The following is a 21,181-nucleotide window of genomic DNA, read 5'->3' on the forward strand; positions in this document are numbered from 1 at the left end:
ATATACTGCCTCAAAAAAGGAAAGATTGTGGAGGGGTGGCGGGGGGCTGAGAGGAGGAAAAATCAGAGTGGTGGCGTGAACTGAGATAAACACAAACATTTCCCCGGACTTTCTGTTTAGCTCCACTGGGACCGTGGGCAGGTGGGCTTCATGTTTCTTTTTTTTTTTTTTTTTTTTTTTTATTTTATTTTTGGGACAGAGAGAGACAGAGCATGAACGGGGGAGGGGCAGAGAGAGAGGGAGACACAGAATCGGAAACAGGCTCCAGGCTCTGAGCCATCAGCCCAGAGCCCGACGCGGGGCTCGAACTCACGGACCGCGAGATCGTGACCTGGCTGAAGTCGGACGCTTAACCGACTGCGCCACCCAGGCGCCCCGGGCTTCATGTTTCTGATGTGTTCGTCCTGCCCGTGAAACAAGTTCAATTTATCTTTTTTTTTTTTTTTTTTTTTTTTTTTTGAGCTTCAGATGTCTGTTATATGGAAGTATGGAGTTTAATTATAGGAGTCCTCTGGATTCAAAATGGGACTTCATCATTAAGAATAATGGCAAGGCTTGATTTTATTAATGAATGAAAGGATTGCTTGATGTAAGTCAGAAGGAATGTAAGATTAAAAGACATGATAGATTATTATATATACAGCTGTCAGTAATAAATTAACATTAGCTCTAGGTTCCTTACACTTTGCATCCTGAATATACACCTAGAAATACTTCATAATTATAGTTCAGATCTCAAGAATCATCATAAATTATCTATCTGTCATTCATTCTCTGCTAAAAGCCAACAGACCTACATTATTTCCGCAGCACATTGACATCTAAAATCTCTGGTGCTACGAGGCACACATATTAATTTATTTCTTCCTGAGGACCTGAATAAGCCAGATGGGTACCCAGTGACCGATGGTGGCTAGGAAGGATTGGAGGTGGGGGGGGCATCTGTCATGAGAGTGAGGAGTGGCTCTGGCTAACGTTGTCCATACTTCGCTTCCGGCTCGGCTGTTTGGGGTCTGAGCCGCAAACTGGTTTCGGAGAGGCCCACTGAAGGAGCTTCAGACTGCCCTGGCATCTAAGGCAGCCCTGAGGTCCCAGTGGTGGTGGTGGAATTCTGTATAGACTTCCCTTAGCCCCTGGGACTGCCTTATTTGCAGGACCTGGGAAGAAGGACAAGAATCAACGGTGGTGACATCTAGTGGCTTACCTGGAATGTGCAGTCAAGCCACAGAGCACTCCAGTGGGAATGTCGAGCTAGCCCAGGTCCCACCTCCAGGCCCCTGAATCGGTCTGTGAGTTTGGTTTCTGGCAGAGATTGCCTGAATTCATGTTGTGATTTATGGTTGGGATCCAGGAAAGGTCCCAGCCGGCTGGGAGTGGAGGTGGAGATGGGCCTGCGTTTGAGGACGTCTGGAGGCTCCTTCCAGTCTGGTCCGCGTATGCACAGGCTGGTGAGGCAGCCCGGCGGGGCTCGATGGAGCTGCCGCGGAGCAGGGAGCTCGCCTCCGCCACACTGTCTCTCTGCTTCAGCGCAGACTGGGTATTGGAACGCTCAAGCAATTTTCAGTCGTCTTTGTCAATAAAGTCAGTCTCTTTTCCACAAGGGGAATGAAAATGAGATTTTGAGGCCTCCAGAGGGCTGTCTCCTTTGGTCACTTTATCTGCCCGGGAGCCTCAGCTGAGGTGGGTGGCAGTTATTTGCTAAGTCCAAAACCCTGTTGACAGGTAATACCACCTGCTTCTGAACAAGACGATGTGATTATAATAGGATACTGTTAAATTCTTCCCAGAGAAGCGGTTTCCTTGACGCGGTGACCTTTATTGATGAGAGGGGCAGAGGAAGAAAATGAAAAGAAGGGGAAGAAGATGAAGAAAGACACTAAGAGGAAAAGCAACTGCTAATCAAACCGAGAGGGCCTGGCTAAGGGATAATCCTGTGACCTAAAAATGTGTCGTTTGTTACTTTGACAGCTCCTCTTGAGGTGATAGACTGGGGGAGGCCACTGGCATCGTCATTAGCTGGCTGGGAGCTCCGCGTCTTGCTTCCTTAAGTCATCAGTACATGGACGCCCATAGATAGCGAGTAGTCTACCTTCTAGGCCCTTCCAGCTGTGAGCTCCTCACGTGCTGGGGAAAACCAAGCATAAAAAACATTGTTTAGTTTTTGATCTCCTGCGATGTTTCTTTCATCGATGAAGCAACATGAGCGGGAAACCGAAGGTGCACGTGGCACCCGGGGATGGTCTACGCTGCAGTTCTCATGCCCTTTCTGGCCACGAACCTCCAGCAAGTCATAAGGTTGGGAGGGCCCGGTGGAAATCTGTTGTGAGTTCAAAGCGACACATCCAGAATCAGGCACGAGTGGGGCTTCAGTGCACGCGTGCCAGCTCCATCCCTCTCTCACAGGCACCTCTCCCTCAGCTCACACGTCTGGGCCACACAAGGAGGGAGATCCCAACGACTGCCTGAATGGGGTGGGGGGGGGTGTGTGTGGAAGCTTGAGCTAAGTCTATGAATGCATCAGCTTGGTATGTGGAAGGAGATGGACCGACATGGATGGACGTGTGGAGTGAGAGTGGGCACTAAGCGTCTGTCTGGGTCATGGAGACAACCCTGCCTGGCATGGAGGCCTGGCCATTGAGGGGCAGGGAGAGCTTTGGCCAGAAAGGCAGGCGGGGGCGGGGGCTGGGGCTGGGGCTGGGACTGGGACTGGGACTGGGGCTAGGGCTGGGGTGGGACTGGGCTGGGGCTGGGGTGGGGGTGGGGCTAGGGTGGGACTGGGGTGGGGGTGGGGCTGGGACTGGGGTAGGGGTGGGGCTGGGGTTAGGGTGGAGGTGGGGCTGGGGCTATGGTGGAGGTGGGGCTGGGGTGGGGGTGGGGCTGGAACTGGAACTGGGGCTGGGGTAGGAGTGGGGCTGGGGCTAGGGTGGGGCTGGGGCTATGGTGGAGGTGGGGCTGGGGTGGGGCTTGGGGGTGGGACGGGGGTGGGACTGGGGGGTGGGGCTGGGACTGGGACTGTGGTGGGGGTGGGACTGGGACCGTGGTGTGAGCGGGGCTAGGGCTTGCCCAGGCACAGACAGGCATCACACATCTATGGAGGGCCCTCCTGGTGCAGGGCCCTGTGTTATGGGCTCTGCTTGTCTTATTTCGCACTTCTTTGTGGACTTAGCTCTCTGGTCATTAATTACATATGTAATCCCTGCCTTACCATCTGTCTAGGCTGGTGGAGAATGAATTCCAAGAGCCCAGGGATCTTGTTAGTCTTGTTCACTGATATTCCCCATTGGCCTAGAATAGGGCTGGGAATATAGGTACACTGAATAAGTATTCATTGATGGGATGAAAAAGCGATTTCACTCAGCAGACACACTTGTAGGCGTGGACTTTATTTAAGGAGCTACTTGAAAGCAGTCTTTTGGGAAGATCCAACATCAGACTGAGAACTGAGGGCTAGGAGATAGAAGAAAGTTGGCATCCAGTTAAGGACCTGAGAGCTGGCCTCAGAGAAGCCCTAGGAATCCAGGCTGTAGCCTGGGTTTCTCCCCAAGCTTCAAAACCCATTAGTGTTCACTAGCTGTGTGTGTTAAGGCAAGTTACTTAGCCTCTCTGTGCCTCTGTGACTTCATCTGTAAAATGGCTGTAATGACACCGATCTCCTAGGGCTGTTTTAAGGGGCATGATGTATATGAAGCACTGATACGCTTGACCCATAGTAAATGATTAACAGACGATACATATTATTTATTTATTTGCTTATTTATTATTTTTTTAAGTTTATTTTTATTTTTATTTATTTATGTGTATTTACTTTTGAGACACACACATACACACACAATCAGAACACACGCAGAATCTGAAGCAGGCTGCAGGCTCTGAGCTGTCAGCACAGAGCCTGATGTGGGGCTCGAACTCACGAACTGTGAGATCATGACCTGAGCCAACGTTGGATGCTCAACCGACTGAGCCATCCAGGCACCCAGTGAGAAATATTATTATCGCAAAGGTTCAGATTGTAATGGTACCAAATGGAAGGGAGAGAGGGAGACAGGGACACTGAGCTAAGAACATGTAGCTTGTGAGGCTAATTGGAAACAGGGTGCAAAGTGGAGGGCCCGCGAGCATCTCTGTTCATTCAGTGTGCCCTCGATGGGAGGCACAGACAGCTCTTGGCTCCAATACCAATGACAGAGGCAAGCACAGAAGTCAGGGGACACACGGAAAAGATGAGGCCAGAATCATCCAGCTACTCTAAAATCAGCTCATCAGTTGTGGAAGTTGATGTGAGCCCAGTTAGTCATGTCACATATGACTACGTGGGTTTTAAGCCTATTTTTCCTAAACGCGGATTTTCTTGGCAACTGAATGCGTGCTAACACCCTAAGTTTTAGTTACATTTTGGTTAAGAAGTCCAGAAGACTTTGGACTTGGCTTTGAAAAATTGAAAGTGAATTGAATTTGCATTATTTAAATGGCTTATTCAGATTAACACTGCTATCTCTTCAGATTTAAAATTTCAAAGACTCAAAGATTTGATATTTTAGCAGCAACAATGACATCTAGGGGTTGGTTTCTACAGGTTTAATCTTAGATATCTATCCTCTGCATTTTGAAAAAATAAGGGTGCTAACATGTTGATTCAATCCAAAATGTCTGGACTGTGTGAACTTGGTTGAGGGCTAGGGCAACATTGATGGATCAGAGAAAAGAAAAATCTGGAAGTGGTTTCTGCTGTCATCTAAGAAAGCTACTTTCCTTCTAAAATTGCAAAACCTCTCATTTTGCTTAATATACTCATCTATATATTCATTTCCCTCCCCCCCCCCCCCCCCCCCCCCGCCGACCTTTTCCCCAGAAATATGCCATATTCCACTCTTTCTGTGGATGACAGAATTGCCTTCCTTGCATGGAGAGGGGCTGGGGTCTCAGGTTCTAGCTCCTTCCAGTTTTTTCCATTTCCTTTCGTTGATGAGCCAGTGGAAGGAATTTTTGACAGTTCACCTCATCTCTACCTTATGTTTTTACCAGATTCTTTTAAATGAGGGCTACATCATTCTCTTGACTATGGCTTTGATTGTCAGATTCAGAGGCAGCCTTTTGTCTGTTGTCAGCCAGTCAGTCAGTCAGTCAGAAAACTAATGCTGTTGATTGAGCACCTTCTAGGTACGGTCTTGTGTGTGTGTGTGTGTGTGTGTGTGCGCGCCCCACTGGGGTTCAGGTGGGAATGAGAGGGAACTGTAAGGCAATATACATAGGTTTAAGCCCATGAAAAGCAATTTATTTAGAGGACACCAAACATACATGTTAATAGGAAATAAATTATACATGAAAACATCTATGAACATACTGGAAAAATTCACAAATATTCAGATGATATTTAAAGTTCCTTTCAGCATGAAATTTCTGTGATTTTTGTGCAGATCAAAATTAGTACCCTGTTATACTGATGCATAATAATGTTGGTGTCAGCACAAGAATTATAGTTTTTTTTTTTTTCTTTTTTTTATGTTCGACTGAAAGTAATGCAAATAGAACCTATTCCTTGCATGGGTACAAATTGACCCTCAATGTTACCAAGCGGTAAGGGTCATTTCTGGTTTGCAGGATTGTACAGAGTGGCCTGAGGGTAGTGAGACCTAACGGTGCCCCTCTGGGGACAAACGCCCCACCATTTAACTTTCTGATCATCTTAAGATGGGCCAGGAAATCCTTTTAGTTTCCACCCCTGCTGTTGTCCTTTCCTTTTCTCTCCTTAGCATGTCTGCCCAGTTTCCTGCCTTAGCCAGCAGACTGAACAGAAGTAATGCGTCGCCAGGCTGTCAGTGTCACCTTCCGAACAGTTCTTGGATCTTTCCCTTTCTGGTGTTGTCCAAAGTCTCCAATGTCTTCTAGCAAAGACCACCAGCCTCTGTGGTCCAGCCTGACATTCCTGCATTCCTGGTCACAGCCCCAGCCTCAGTCCCTCCCCGCCCCATTCCTGGGGGTGCTTTTCGGTTTCCCGGTTGCACCGAGCCTGGTGTCCTCCTCCCTCTTCCCAGGCCTCTCTTGGTCTCCGCAGAGAGCCATTTTCTCAAGCAAGCCTTCCCTGACCTCCATGACCAAGTGAAATTCCTTTGCCCTCCCTTTGCTGATTTGTGCCCTCTGGCGACAGCTCCTACCATGGCTACAGGGTATCTGCGTGGTTATTGCATCAACGCCAAGCCCCTTCCATGAATGGCACATTCTGTGAGGTCAGCTGATGCGTGGGGTCAGCGAGGTGCCTGGTGTTGGTAGATGCCGATGAGGAAACAGACAGTGGATGGATGAATGAGTGAGTGAGTGAGTGAGTGATGAATATAGTGGGGTTTGTCTTAGGTGACTGAGATCGAATCACTCTGTGACTTAGTGGTTCAGGCTGCTGTAACAGCAACCATAGACTAGGAGGCTTATAAGCATCAGACGTTTATTTCTCACGTGTCTAGAGGCTGGGATGTTCCAGATAAGGCGTTGGCGGATTCAGTGTCTGGTGAGGGCCTGCTTCCTGGTTCATAGACAGTTGTCTTCTTGCTGTATCTTCGCATGGTAGAAGGGGCGAGGGAGCTCCCTGGCGTCTCTTCTGTAAGGGCACTAATGTCATTCACGAGGGCTCCACCCTGATGACCTCGTGACCTCCCCCAAATCCTACCTCTTAATACCATCATCTCGAGGCTAAGTTTCAGCATATGAATTTGGGGGGTAACATGACGTTCGGTTTGTAGCATTGTGTCTGATTGTGTCATCTGTGTAGATGACAGACAACATGGGTTACATTTCTGTGGGTTCTAGGACCTACTGAGGAGATTTTGATTTAGAAGAATACTTCCAGTTACATTACTGGGCCGTAGTGTTGAGTATAGAAAGTTCCAGTTCTTTGAGTAGTCTCATTAGACAAAGGTCCTCCTGCACATTAACGCTGAAATGATGTAGAATGAAAGGGCCCCTAGTGGGGCCCATTTTGCACTGATGGAGGAGTTCGTCTGTGTTAGCTGTATGCTCTTATAATCCAAACCCAGGCAGAGCCCCAGAATGGGGTTGCCCTTCTCAGCTCTAGGCAGGAACTGTATTCCACTCTCCCACGGAAGGAATTTTCTGAATCATTTGCCTCACTATCCTCAGGTAAAGTATAGTCTTGATGTTTAATCTGTAAGGGAAAGATTATCAAGTGACATCTTGATTTGGAGCAGAGGTTTGTAATTTGTAATCTAGTTTGAATGAAAAATAGGAATCGACTCAAGGAGACCTAGTGTTAGTGCCCAGAGACCTCTCTCGAGGTATTTTTCTAATTATTTTTTATACTTATCCTAGATTCCAAAGTCAAGAGAAATAGCAGAACATGGAGCACAGATTCTGGGCTGGACTCTCTGTGTCTCTTTCCTGGCTCCCTCACTTACTTAGCTGTGTGACCTTGGGCTTATCACTTTACCTCTCTGTGTCCTAATTCTTGGTCGCTAACAGGCAAAGAATAATGTTCCAGACCCACAGGCCTATCGTGTGGGTTTTATGGATGAATACCCTGGAGGGTCGTTTGAATAGTGCCCCTGCAGAAAGCACTATTTCAATGCTAGCTATGATTATTCCTTGAAAAGTGGTAGGAGATGTGCTTTTGCCTTTTCCAAGGCAGGGATTGGATTTGTGGCTTGCAACCTCTCTCATCCACTTGTGCAAGTTCTAAAGCACCTAAGGTGTACTCAGTGCTGAATAAGATGCCATGGGAAGCATCCCTGCATTTGGGGATGTTATGATCTAGTTGAGGAGAGGAGGGCCCTCTAACCACAACTGCAGAATGTACCGACTTGATTCATTCATTCAGCGAATACTTCTTGGGCACCTACTCTGCTAGGCACCAGGAATATGGCGGTGGGAAGGGTAGACCAGGTCTCTGGCCCTGTGGACCTTAGAACTGAGTGAGGGAGACGGAAGCAGACAGGTAATCAGGCAGACCGGTAGGTAGCATGGCTGTGCTAGGAAGGAACCAGAGCGGTGAGGGGGGCGGGGCGGTGGGCAGAAGGTATGGAGGGTGGGAGTCAGTCACTGCTTTAGAGAAATGGGGTATTTAGGAGAGGCTGCCTGGCCGGAAGGCGAGAAGGATAAAATCCAGGAATTGGGGGACCACAAGGTGAAAGAGCCCAGGCCGAGCTGCATCCAGCTCAGGAAGGCCGAGAGGCAACCCAGAGAGTCTGGAAGAAAATGAAGGGCATGGATTGGCAGAGCGAAGGAGGCAGGCGTTCACTCCCCTCTGGGTGGGACCCAGAGGAGGGGCCTTCAGGTGGAGCAGGTCTGCTTATTGAGTGCACCCTCCCTTTCGTGAAGGGCGTGGTGGGGACCGCATAAGGCGTCTACTGCTCATGCCCTGGCACTTGCCATTTTCTGCAGCTGGTGTCATGTCAAGCTAAACCCCTGCTCTTCTCCCTCTCAGTAGTGGGAGGCTGAAGCAGGTGCGGTGACGCCAGCCGAGAGCCCAGGAGCAAATGGGATTTTAAAGTTGTTAGGGCGTTTTGGCATCCAGTTCCCCGAGATGAACAAAGTGTCTTGTCTGGTAATTGCAATTAATGGTTCTGCTATTCAAGCATATCCGTCAATAAATCTCCTCTAATAACCGATTGGGCACAGTCGTTGCCATAGTTATGTCTCTAAATTGAGCCCAGGGTAGTTGGCCACGACACTGACCTTACTGGGGTCAGGCCTGCTTCCTGACTGTATGACTCCATATCCCAGGAATTAAAGTTACCCTCCAAATGATTGGCTTTGAGCCAGCTGAAAGACAAGCTCAGCCCCTCGCCTTAACTGCCTGGAGATTTCCTGTAAATCTCTTAAATGCTGAATAAAAGTCTTCGAAGCCCCATACCGTCAACAGTTGTAGTAATTAATCCTGTCCAATCCACTTTTGTACAATGACGGGATGTAGTCAGCAGGGGGACCACACGTCAGATCTGTGATCACTAGTGTTATTTGTGGCAGGCCTCACCTCAGATTCCCTGGCTGACGAGGTCAGTGCTTCACCATGGAGTCCTTGACTTCACTTCTTCCCTTCTAGAGAATTCCTTCCCCCAACCCCAAGTTCTGTCTTCAGGAGCCTTTGACTTCTCCCATGGGCCGTTATTCTGCAGCCACCAGGCTGGCTCATTGGTTAAGGGCTCGGATTCCTGAGACTCCAGCTGTTACTTCAGAAACCAGATCTGCTCCTTTTCCTCCTCAACTCATGACACACCTCATGTCCTCAGGAGATCTTGGCTTTCTAGAATGCCATCTCGAAACCAAGTTGGGAGCACCTGATGCGGTGGGGGTATTTTTAAATGTGCCTATTTATATATCTGAGTTGATTGCAGGTAATTACATAGAAGATGCAAGAAGGGATCTGGAAACAGAAACACTCCGTAAAAGGGTCTCGCTTCATTTATATCTGTGTAAAATCCCCGGGGGAAGGGGAGAGAAAACAATGGAACCTTCTTTCCTGACTCTGGCTGGGCCCAAGGCTTGACTTAAGCTTTCCAAACTCTTGTTTCCATTTCTTTCCACGTTTGCTTCCTCCCCTGCCTTCACTATTTATCTCAGAGTGAATGCTAGAGACTTTTAGAGCCGAAGGGCCTCAGAGACCTGAAGGGCAGGGAGGTGGGGCCACCGTGGGGGCTCACAGAGCAGATGAGAGGCTCTGCACAGGTCCTGCCCCGCCTGCCTTCCTGGGGGGCTCCCTCTCACACGACAGGCTCAGCGTGTTCACCCTCTCTCCGTGTGTCTCTGTGAGGACAAGGGAGAGGGATTTCCATATGGCATCCCTTTTTATATACCCCCTGCTTATCATTTGGCCTATAGCTTTTCCATAACCTCTGAATATAATAAAAATGATGGTGTCTTTTAAAAATGGGTGATGTTTGCAAGACTGGCTGCGTTCGTGCAGGAACACCCCTAATCTCCTGAACATTTCGAATTATTACCAAAAGAAAGCTAACCCGCCCACAAGTGGCTCTGGATGGGAAATGTGCATGCTTTTAAAATGCTGCCACTCCGTGGCTTAGTGTTTTGATGGATGTTTGATGAAATTTGAGTGATTAAACAATGTCAAATAGAATTCTGGCTTCCCTGTTAATGATGTGTCATTGAAAGGAGTTGTAAAAATAGCAAGAGGTTTGTTTTCATAAAAGAAGGAAAAGGGAAGGCAAATTAAATCCAATAAACCCATGAAGCTCAACGTTGGAGGCACCCACTTCCTTTCTTTGCCTCTCTTTTCTCTAAGCTGAGGGCTCCACACTCAATCAACCGAGGTGTCGACACGGCCAGCCAGTTAGCACAGGGCAACCCCAGTCCGTATCCTCGAGATAGCAGGTGGACGCCCCACCCCATTGCCTTCTCCCAAGCTGTGAAATAGCTCCCGGTTTCCAGACTCTGTCCCAAATGTGTTTCCTCTGCATCCTGGCCAGGGCTGTTTAATGGGCTGATAGAGTGTTCATTGTTGCGGTACCTGGGCGTAGGGAAGGAGCTAAATGCCCACAATTCTCTGCTGAACTTTGAGTTCCAGTAGAGGGCAGATGGCCTCTGGGGCCATTCACCGCAATGCTGTTTCTTCACCCTGTGTACCTCGAGTGCACACAGCGTGGACCTGGCAAGCCCAGTCATGTACTGGCACCGGGAAGGAGAGGGCTGGCTCTCATCCTCCTCATGTTGGGGACCATGGGGGATCAAGGGGGGGAGAGGATCCCTAGAAAGAGACAGGAATCACAGAGCAATTGAAATGAGAATTGTCTAAAAGAGTCAGAGGAGAATGAAAGGAAGGAGGAGACCAGGGAAGATGGCAGGTTTGGGCTGGATCAGAGCAGGGATCAATAAGGGGGAAGCAGTGCCTCCAGCAAGCCCCTGGCCCCAGTGCACCTTCCCTTAACCGCCCTTTCCTTCTGGTTCCCTTTCTCCCTCTCTCCTCGCCCTGGGGGCCTCCTTTGTCTTTTCCTCCTAGTTTTGGCTTTCCTTTTGAAGTGCAGTCTAAAGCAGTTTTTAAAACATTTTATTTCTATTTACATATTTCAAGTAGTTAATACATAGATACAGTATAAAATTCAAGACAAAAATGGGTACAAAGTGAGAATTGTCTCCCCTGCTCCTGTTATTAGCCCCCCCCCCCCCAATTCTCCCACGAGGGAGCCATTGTTAATGGTTTATTGTATTTTTTACAAAGAGATTCTAGGCAAATACACACACACACACAAAGCATACGGTACATACAATTTTGCACAGGGTTTTTTTCCCCCTACTCAACCATATGATGTTGGAAATCATGCCATATTGGTATGTATAGAGCGCCTTGTTGATCTCAAAGACTGCACAGCATTCTATTTTATGGATTTACTATAATTTACTTTACAAGTCTTCTGTTGATGGACATTTAGTTTGTTTCCAATCTTCTGCTGTAATAAATTCCCTCGTACAGACATCTTTGTGTCCGTGTATGTATATATACGAAAAATAAATTTGTAGAAAGGGGATTGCTGGTCAGAGGGTATATGCATTTTAAAATTTGGGAAATGTCACCACATTTCCCTCTCTTCTAATTTACATACCACCTTGCCAAACCAGTGTGATCAAAAGTTGATCTTTGACAATCTGTTAGGCAAAACATGTATCTCTCTGAGTGAGTCGGCTCATTGGCATTTCCTTCTCTGTAAACTGTTTGTTCATGTTAAGGGTAGTTTTGATAAATCCACTTGGAAGAGACTCAGGTTCACAGAGGTCACCAACTGGGAAAGATTTAAGAAGGAGCGGAAAAGAGCCACGTGAGCTTTATGGAAGAAAAATAAACTCAAGGACTGTTTCTTTTTTCTAAAGAAACCACTGTGTCTAGATTATGCCCTGTCAATATGCCAGTTATGCACAGATGGCTCTTCAGTTTGATGAATTGACATTTCTTCCCCTGGACTGTGATAGAAGAGCCTTCCCTCTCGCAGACCTGGTACTCACAATGCCATCCTCCCATGGCTGGAGGATGTTTCCGTTGCAAATTGCATATAAAACCCATTGTTTCATTGCAAATAAAAGTTTAGATTTACTGTGACGTGACCACAATGTGATATTTTCCTCCATAAAGCCCTCAGTTACTTACTTGCATTAGTGCATTAGACGAAGCGAGCCACCTCGTTTTCAGTGAGTGACCTTGAGGTGGCAGCAACATTCCATTCCATTCTGTGATGCACCAAGTCCATTACAAAGTGAAAGTAAAAATGGCAATAAATCAGAATAATACTGATTGTTATAATTTTATTATCGGAGCATTAAGTCAATAAAACTTATCTGAAATGTCATTTGCATTGTATACAATTTTTACTAGTCATCCAGTATGTCTTAAAAGCATGTTTAAAACAACAAAATGAAGAAATCGGTGATAAATTCTGCAAAAGCTGGAATTTGTCTCCTGTTCTGGTAAAACTAAATTCTCTCTTGATTCCTTGAATTGTAAAATATTCTTTTTCAGGCTTTTACTATACCGTGATGCCTTATGTCTGCCCAGCTGTATTTAGTGCCCTATTGTCTGATTACTTATTTTCCTGCAGGTTGTCTGGCCCTTTTTCATTTATGATTTTATATAGGAAGGTCATCTAATATATGGTATCCTTTCAGGAGAGGAGAATGTGGTTGTTTTTTTAAATAATGAGGAATAATGAAACTTATTTATGAAGGAAGTCAGAAAAATTTATTGAAGAATCACTATAAGAGAAACATGCAAATTAAAAAAAGCTGCTTAATAGCATATTCATTACCAGGGAGCTTCCCAGTAATGAAATAGTTGTGTAAAAGGCAGGATATTAGGTGATGTACTATTGCTTATATCAGGTACAATACATGATTGCTATGCATTTTTGTCTTGTCAATTGCTATTAGATTATCATAGTATTACTGTGTAATTACTGAAGATGCAAGGCACTAAGAATGTTTAGGCCTATGTTTTTGCAACTTCTTCTTTTTCTTTCTTTCTTTCTTTCTCTCTCCCCCCTCCCCCCTTTTTGTTTTGCATTTCATGCCATGGGTTACTGACATCTAAGTTATAGGAAGTTGGAAACATCTGAATGTGTTCCTAGTTGATAACATTAATGATGTTCTAGTTGCAGCTTTGGTCTTGGTCTTTGATTAAACCTTTTTTAAGCAAAGGCAAAGTTGAGGTCCTCTGCTGCAGTGAGCAGACCCTGGGCTGGAAGTCCAGAGGCTTGGATTCCCCCTTCCAGCTCTGCACCATCCTGTTTCATAGCCTTAGTTAGTAGCTTGGCCTCTCTGAACTTCAGTTGCTTCGTTTGTATCGTGAGCAGGCATTGGAATTAGTGCGTATATGCAACTATTCATTCGCTCAACAGACATTCATGAGTGCCAGTGGTGGGTTGGGAATTGTTGGGGGATGTGGATCGTGAGAGGAATGAGACACAACCCAGTCTGTGAGGGTAGAGGAGCAAAGTGTATAAACAAAGCCTCGTAGCAGGTGTCATGCAGGGTGTGGTGATGGGGGTCTCAGTGGGTGATCATGGCTCATATAACAGAACTGAGCATGCACTCTATATCAGGTGCTTGGTGAGTGCTTTACATGTGTTATTTCTTAGAACCCCCTCCCTTACCCGTGTTGCAGAGGAATTATGACCATCCTCATATTACAGGTGAAAAAAACTGAGGTACAGAGGATTGAACCTTATCAGGGACACAAAGTGCATAAATGATGAGCTGGGGGTTATACACAGGCACTCCTCATCCACGTGCCATACACATGCGCATGTTCCTTCCCTTATATTCTCGCTCAGAAAATGCCCTTTGTCTAAAGAATATGATGGACGGCTGCCTCATTTATTATACAGCACTCCTAGAGAAGGGGCAAACATCCTAGACAGAGGGAAACTGAAGCACTGAGAACAGTAAACAGGAGTCACTTTGGCCTTATCTGGGGACTGGGTCATCTGTTAGGTCCATTCTAGCATGACCCTCTGGTTATTGGCTAACTCAGAGCGGAATGGAAGCTTAGAGACCTCTCTGCTCGGAATTACTCGTGTCGCTTACAAGTGGAGCCAAGTAGTGGTTAGAAACAGGGCTCGCAAGTCAGACTGGCTGGGTCAAATCCTGGGGATAAGTCACTTAATGTCTCGGACCCAGTTCATCATCCCTACAATGGGGATACCAATCAGGGCTTCCGTGTAGACTTGTCTGAAAATTAAAGTGGACAATCCTAGCGATGGCTCAAGCCCAGAGTCTGGCATGTTACAAGTGCTCAATAAGTGTTTTCCATAACTATTGTTATTACTGATAGTCTTTTCCTCTTGGGCAGTTGGCATAAATAGATATGTCAGAGGAAATCCAAACCAAAATTAAATTAGAAGCTCAAATTTTATCCAAATGCAGCTGAGACAAAGATCAAAGTAATGTATAGTTAATGTAAATAATTGAGAAATGCCTTTTGGTAATGGCAACCAGCATCGTGAATCTCAAATAAGTTGATTATTAGATAAGATACTTATTCATCTTTCACAAGAAGTATTGATTTAATTTTGGTGACAGCATCAATTTGAGGGGGCTGATTGAAGATGTTGGAAAATATTTGTGTGAAATGGTCTAACAAGACAAGTTCTTTGAATTGCAGTGACAATGGTATGTATTTATAAATTTCAGGATTGACCTGCCCCCTGGATGCTCTGGGAGCTGGGAGTCTGGCCATAACCCAGTCCTATTTGTATTGGACTCCAGGGCAGCCCTTGTCTGTCAATTTTCACAAAGCCACATATTGACCTGATAAAGTTTATTTTATATGTTATGGAACCATCTCACAAACACATCACCAAACAAAAGATAAGTCCCAAACGGCTTGCTAATACTGGGTTCTTTGAGAGGGGAAAAAGGGAAATATCGTCTTTTGGAAAGTGACTTTGTTTGCCTGAAATATTAGACCACAGATATTAGATCACAAAACACGTAAAAACAATTCACGGCTCTCCAGGGCACAACTTTTCCATATGCACATGTTGGTGTAAAACCAATGAGCTCTGCAACTTCTGGGCTCGTCCTAAGGGGCCACAGCAATTGGGAGGATTGTCTTGCTGTCCTGGGATCAGAAATTTCACTGTGATCAATTGCTAATGTGAGTTTAATCAGGCACTTGGGGGGCCCGGTGTGCACTTCCTGAGCTTCCTGCCAACATCTTCTAGCTCGTGGTCATCTTTCTGTTTTTGGTAGTTGAAAGGGACCATGCATCTTGTCAGAAAATCAATGGATGGTTTGACCTCTGATACTTTGAGGGTGTCACACACACACACACACACACACACACACACACACCCACACCCATGTACACTTACGCATATAACCCTCTCAAACACGTGTCTATGGGTGCACACACGTTTTTCCTGTCTTCTCCAAGCTAAGAAGGCCTTTAGTTTGCATTATAAGCCAGAAACACTTGTTATTGCCACCCAAACCTTTTATTATGGGCACTGAATTTCACCCATGGATGGAGTGTTGCTTTTATCATCTCCTCTGAGCAGTCCAGTGGTTCTGATTAGCTCTATGCAGTTCTCACTGAAGTAGCATTGCGGCTGACACTCAGAACACCAAGATTCATCTTTCATAGAGACTGTGATCACCCGTTTCCTTGCCCTGACCTTGTGGGGAGGAGGTTCGAAGGTGAGCTATTTTATGCAGTAAGTTTCCCATTGCAAAAGGAGCGGGGACGCCCATTACTGAGCGCTTGTTGATATTCAAAGCTAATGTGCGCTTTTCCCTTTTTTGGAAAGGGGTAGGAGGAATGTGGGGAGGAAAACCACAGACCTTTTAAGGTAAGTGGCATGCTCTAACGGAGCTTCAGGGAGCACGCTCAGCCTCACTCTTGGCTTGGTTTTAAGTTCGTTTGGACCAACATGAGAGAGTCTGTGAGCAGACCACTGCTAGGGATGGCGCTTTCTCTGTCTCCTACACAAGAAAATTCCTACTTTCCTAGTGCTTTCACTAGTCACAGGATGACTTTTCTTCTATAATCAGGATTAATGCAGTCTGATGTCTTTGTTCCTGAATTTTTACTCGTTACTCTCTACGCCACCGTCTCTGGCTCCGTCTGCCCCAAGCCAGACTCCCACATGTCCTCCTCACTCTCGGGCTCTAAATGATCTTGAGCCCGAAAAGAAAGAAATGAAGAGGTCTACTTCTCCCAACAAGAACAGAGAGCAGAGAAAGGTTGAAAAATAGATTGAGCTCTTGCCTGGAACGATCCAGAAAAGATTAAAAAAAGGCCTATTATCTGGGTCATTTTAGTTCGATGAGTTCAAGATTTCAAGACGGTAACCTGATCGAACTCACTTTCTTTATCATCTTCGCTACCATCATCATCACCATCACCATCACCTTCACCTTCTTTTAATTTTAGGCAAAAAGTGTTTGAAGTGCTGTAAGGGATTCTGGCTGTCCACCCAGAACCATAACTCACCAGGTTAACAGGCTGCAGTGCTTAATGCAAAACAAATCGCCACGCTGGCACTGAGCAATGTGAAATCCAACTAGCTAGAAACTGTGTCTCATTAGAGGCCATCCACGCAGCAAGCAAATGCACTTGGAAATAGTCATGTGATTCTGTCACAGGAACCACAGAAGTGATATTTGCTGCTGGGCAGCCAATCGATCCTCTTGAATCTGTTTGCAGTTTCTCTTCTTTGATATTCTGCCTCTTCTAAAATCTCATCCCTCCCCTGCATCCTCAGTTTGATTTTGCCCACTTACCTCCCCCGAACACACTAAAATCCTCCATTAAGTTGGCTTCCAGACCCACTAGGATAAGGGTAAAGTCTGAATTCTCCCCTCCCCCAAAGACTTGACTTGAGGCCTCTCCTGCACTTTATTTTATTTTTTTTTTAATTTTTTTTCTTTTTTTTAAATTTTTTTTTTCAACGTTTATTTATTTTTGGGACAGAGAGAGACAGAGCATGAACGGGGGAGGGGCAGAGAGAGAGGGAGACACAGAATCGGAAACAGGCTCCAGGCTCTGAGCCATCAGCCCAGAGCCTGACACGGGGCTCGAACTCACGGACTGCGAGATCGTGACCTGGCTGAAGTCGGAGGCTTAACCGACTGCGCCACCCAGGCGCCCCTTAATTTTTTTTTCAACGTTTATTTATTTTTTTGGGACAGAGAGAGACAGAGCATGAACGGGGGAGGGGCAGAGAGAGAGGGAGACACAGAATCGGAAACAGGCTCCAGGCTCCGAGCCATCAGCCCAGAGCCTGACGCGGGGCTCGAACTCATGGACCGCAAGATCGTGACCTGGCTGAAGTCGGACGCTTAACCGACTGCGCCACCCAGGCGCCCCTCTCCTGCACTTTACAGATTAGAAACAAACACTTTTCTGGCAGAGAAAGGACCTGCCTTTGGTGGAGTCTTCACAGAGTGGATGTTTACATTTATGCCAAGATTTGTTCCTAACCTCTGCTCAGCATTTGTTTTTCTGAAGAAGTAGGGGAAAAATCATCATATGCAAACAAAAGCTAAAACATTTCTCATGTTGCAGAGTTGAACGTAACCACACTTATATTTCTTATGAGTTAGCACCTAACTTCCTAAAACAACAAAAACAAACAAACTAACAAACCCCCAGTCTCCCTCCCAAGGATATGGGAAAGGGTTTATCATTAATCCTGACATACTAATAACTCAAATTCCATCAAAGAATTGGTCAAGCAAAAAAACTCCAGGAGTCACCCTGAATTTCTTTCTTGACATCCCACTTCACCCATTAACAGGACATGTTGGCTCCCATCTAAAAAAAAAACAAAAAACAAAAAACAAAAAAACAAAAAACAAAAACAAAAAGCAAACAAACCCAAGTCCAGTTACTTCTTTCCACCTTCACTGCCATCATCCCAGGCCAGCATCATCAGTTACCTAGCACCCATGAGAACCTCCTCCCTGGTGTCTCTGGTGCCATACCTGCCCCCTGCAAACACTCTTCAGACAGTGGCCAGAACCATCTTTAAAAAGCATAAAGTCAGATCATGTCACTGTTGTGCTTGAAATGCCTCAGGGCTTCCTGATGCCCTTAGAATAAAATACAAACTTTTTGCCAAGTCTCCTACCTCTTACTAATCTCATCTGGTATCCTTCTCCCCTGTGCTTTATCCACACGGACATTTTTTCTGCACTTGAAGTCACTGATGGGCCTTTGCACGGGCTGTGATGGATACTTGGAATGCTCTTTCCTTGATCTTTGCATGGCTGGCTTTGTCTAAGCCTGCACATCTCCATTTATAAGTCTCCTGAGGCCTTCTCTGACCACCCAGACTATTCTAGAGGCCTCTCCAACCCTACTGATGTCTCTCAATCCTGTTTTATTTTCTTCATAGTATTTACAGTTTTCTGAGTCGTCATGTCTGTGATATGTTGACACCTTAATTGTTGGTCTCCCCTTACCAGAAAGTGCCAGAGGAGCAGGGACCTTGTTCGTCTTTCTCCGTTATGTGGGGATTCAGCACCTAGGACAGCGCCCAGTCCTTTGTGCCACCAATGAATGAGTCATCCCAAACCACTATGCCAATATATCAAGCTGTTGAATCTTCTTTGTGTCCCCCCCACAAGGGACCCCCCACTATGGTTCCTGGACTTATTTCTTGCTCTCTTGAAAGTTTTTAGATGAGCCTGTCCTTCCAGTTTTACTTTTCATTCCTATAAAAAAATAGCCTTGGAGTTGTACACCTGTTTGCTCTGTCATGGAAGTCATTCCATGCAAAGCCACAGCAACAGTTCCCCAATGTCAGAGTCAGAGTGGTGTCCAATGTTAATTTCCTAGTGTTTGTATTTCGAGCTAATGTGCCCAGGGATGATAATGAATCAGAAGCAAAATGCTGAAAAGGGATCTCGGTCACCTGGACAGCCCTGGCAAAGTCAAGAGAAGCCTCCTTTGTTGGAAAACCACCTTGTCTGCCCTTCTGGAGAACTGGTACCACCTAGAAACTGCACATCCCAGTTACTGCAAAGAAACATGGTCAAAAGGGCAAAATTGGTGAGATAGTGGGTACTGGAAGAGTCTCCATGGAGAAGGGCTGCTCAGCACTCCCCAGTGGGCAGCCATGGTAGAGGCAAAAAGCATTCGTGCTTTAGCAAGATAATTTTTCATAAAGAAGTTACTTTCCTTAGTATGTAAGAGCAGTGAGTATTCATGCATGATTGGTTCTTTACATTGCCATTGGACACCTAATGCTCTAGCTGGAGAAATTTCTGTTGGCTCCTGGAGGTCAGAAACCATCATCTCTCTGGAAGGAAAAAACAAATTCTATCCAAACCAGTCTACTTCCTCAGACGCCAAAGTTCTGAGATTTTATGAACTGAGTGCTAGGAAGAAGAGGCACATTGTTCTGCTGGGTAAAATCAAGTTGGGGGATGGTTGCAGGGAACTCAGGGATGGAGAAAACGAAAATAATGAAAATCAATAGTGTGTCTGCAGTGATCTTACAGTTCAATCTAAGCAGTTCTTTGCACATGTAATTTGTGAGAAAATTCATTATGCTGTTGTGGCAGCAAACACATTCCATATGAATGCACAAATGCTCTGCTAATAACCACCACCATCCCACGTTGTGTTGTGGAAAGTGTGGAACTAAAATCAGAGTCGTAGAATGTTGTTAGGGTTGGAAGGCTATGAGCCCATTTTAAGGTTGAGTAAATAAAGCCCACTGTGGGGAGTTTTTCCATGGTCTCAAAAATCATTGGTTGCAGAGCCTGTCCTGCACCCAAACTTCTGTCTCCTGCTCTGTGCTCTTTCTCCAGCCCAGATATCAGCTCTGCCTTCATCTGCTGGCTCCTGTGTCTAGGCATGCTGTATGCGTTTTGCTTACAAGTCAACTTAGGCATTGCCTTTACACTCCAAAATCTTCACCCATGAAGGCACTCATAAGCATTGGGATGGCAGAGAGGATCGTAACACAAAGACCTTCTAGCATCCTCAGTACGAATTTCTGCTTACCAAAGACCACTACTGGTCATTTGCAACTTCCCTTTATGCAGTGCCCAGCCACCTGGCTCTTCATAGTGCCAGGATGCAAAATCTCCCTCCTCTCTATGCCAAACTGCTCAGGTCTTTTCTCAGTCCTACCCTCAAACTCCCTAACCCAAATCCAATGACACAAAGCATCCTCCAGTTAACAAGATACTCTTTAGTAGGCAGTTTGCTTGCCGTTTTTATTACTTGAGAATGCTCCTGGAGTTTTACCCTCAAACCACAGGCAGCTTATCAAGTATTTCCTTTACATAGATACAATTTTTCTCCAGGAGGAAATCTGAAGTGAAAAATTTCCCTCTTGTCCTATATTCCCATCACATCATGTAGATTCCTGAAGTGGCTTCCAGAGGTCACTTTCAATTCTCTTTTCTGCTCTGGAAATCTTACTGGCAACTTCCCCATTGTGTGTTCAATCCGACCTCCTGAACCAGAACGATTGATAATGATAGTCAACATTTCCAACTGCCTATGTGAATGTTCCACCTTGGGACACCAATGTCCTCTAAGCTTGTCCCCACTCAGGGTTGGGACTCCTCCCTATGACCATACTTAGGTGTCCAGGGGTCCCCTTTGGTTTTATAGTAGTCTTAGAAGATACTTATAGAAGATACTACAGATGCTTATAGAAGTCTAAAGAACTTGTTCTTTAGGGGGAGCTTGCTGGAGACTTGCAAAGGGCTGGTTCCCACCCTCTTGGTGACTGGGCATATGTGTGGGCTGGTCCCCACCCTCTTGGTGACTTCTGCTGCTGAAGGCTCACCATGTGAAGATTGAGGGCTGGAGACCTGCCGGTGAGGGCTCTGTCCTCTGAGTCTCCTGGGTGCCTCAATACCATCTGTCGTGGTGGTCACCATCAATTCCTCTCTTTTCTAGCTGGGGGTGTGTGATGGGCATGCTTAGCATATGGCTTTCCTCCTTTTTCCCTCAACCCAGGCCTCTGATTCTTACCCCACACAACTTTATCACCTGCTCCCACTTCATATGACCCTGACTCTTCCTTTCCATGGTCAATCCCAAGTCTATGATCCTTTAGAGAAGCACACTGGTCTGATCTCTGCTTCCTGGAGGGTCCTGGTGAAGGTTACCCTGCGGTAGAGGAAAGACCACAAGTAGATTGTTTTCTTACTCAATGGGTGACCATTAGTTTTCTCCTCCCCTTCCATGTGCTACACTCCTATTGGATAC

The sequence above is a fragment of the Leopardus geoffroyi genome, chromosome E2 (assembly GCF_018350155.1).
Source record: "Leopardus geoffroyi isolate Oge1 chromosome E2, O.geoffroyi_Oge1_pat1.0, whole genome shotgun sequence".
NCBI classification, from domain to species: Eukaryota; Metazoa; Chordata; class Mammalia; order Carnivora; family Felidae; genus Leopardus; species Leopardus geoffroyi.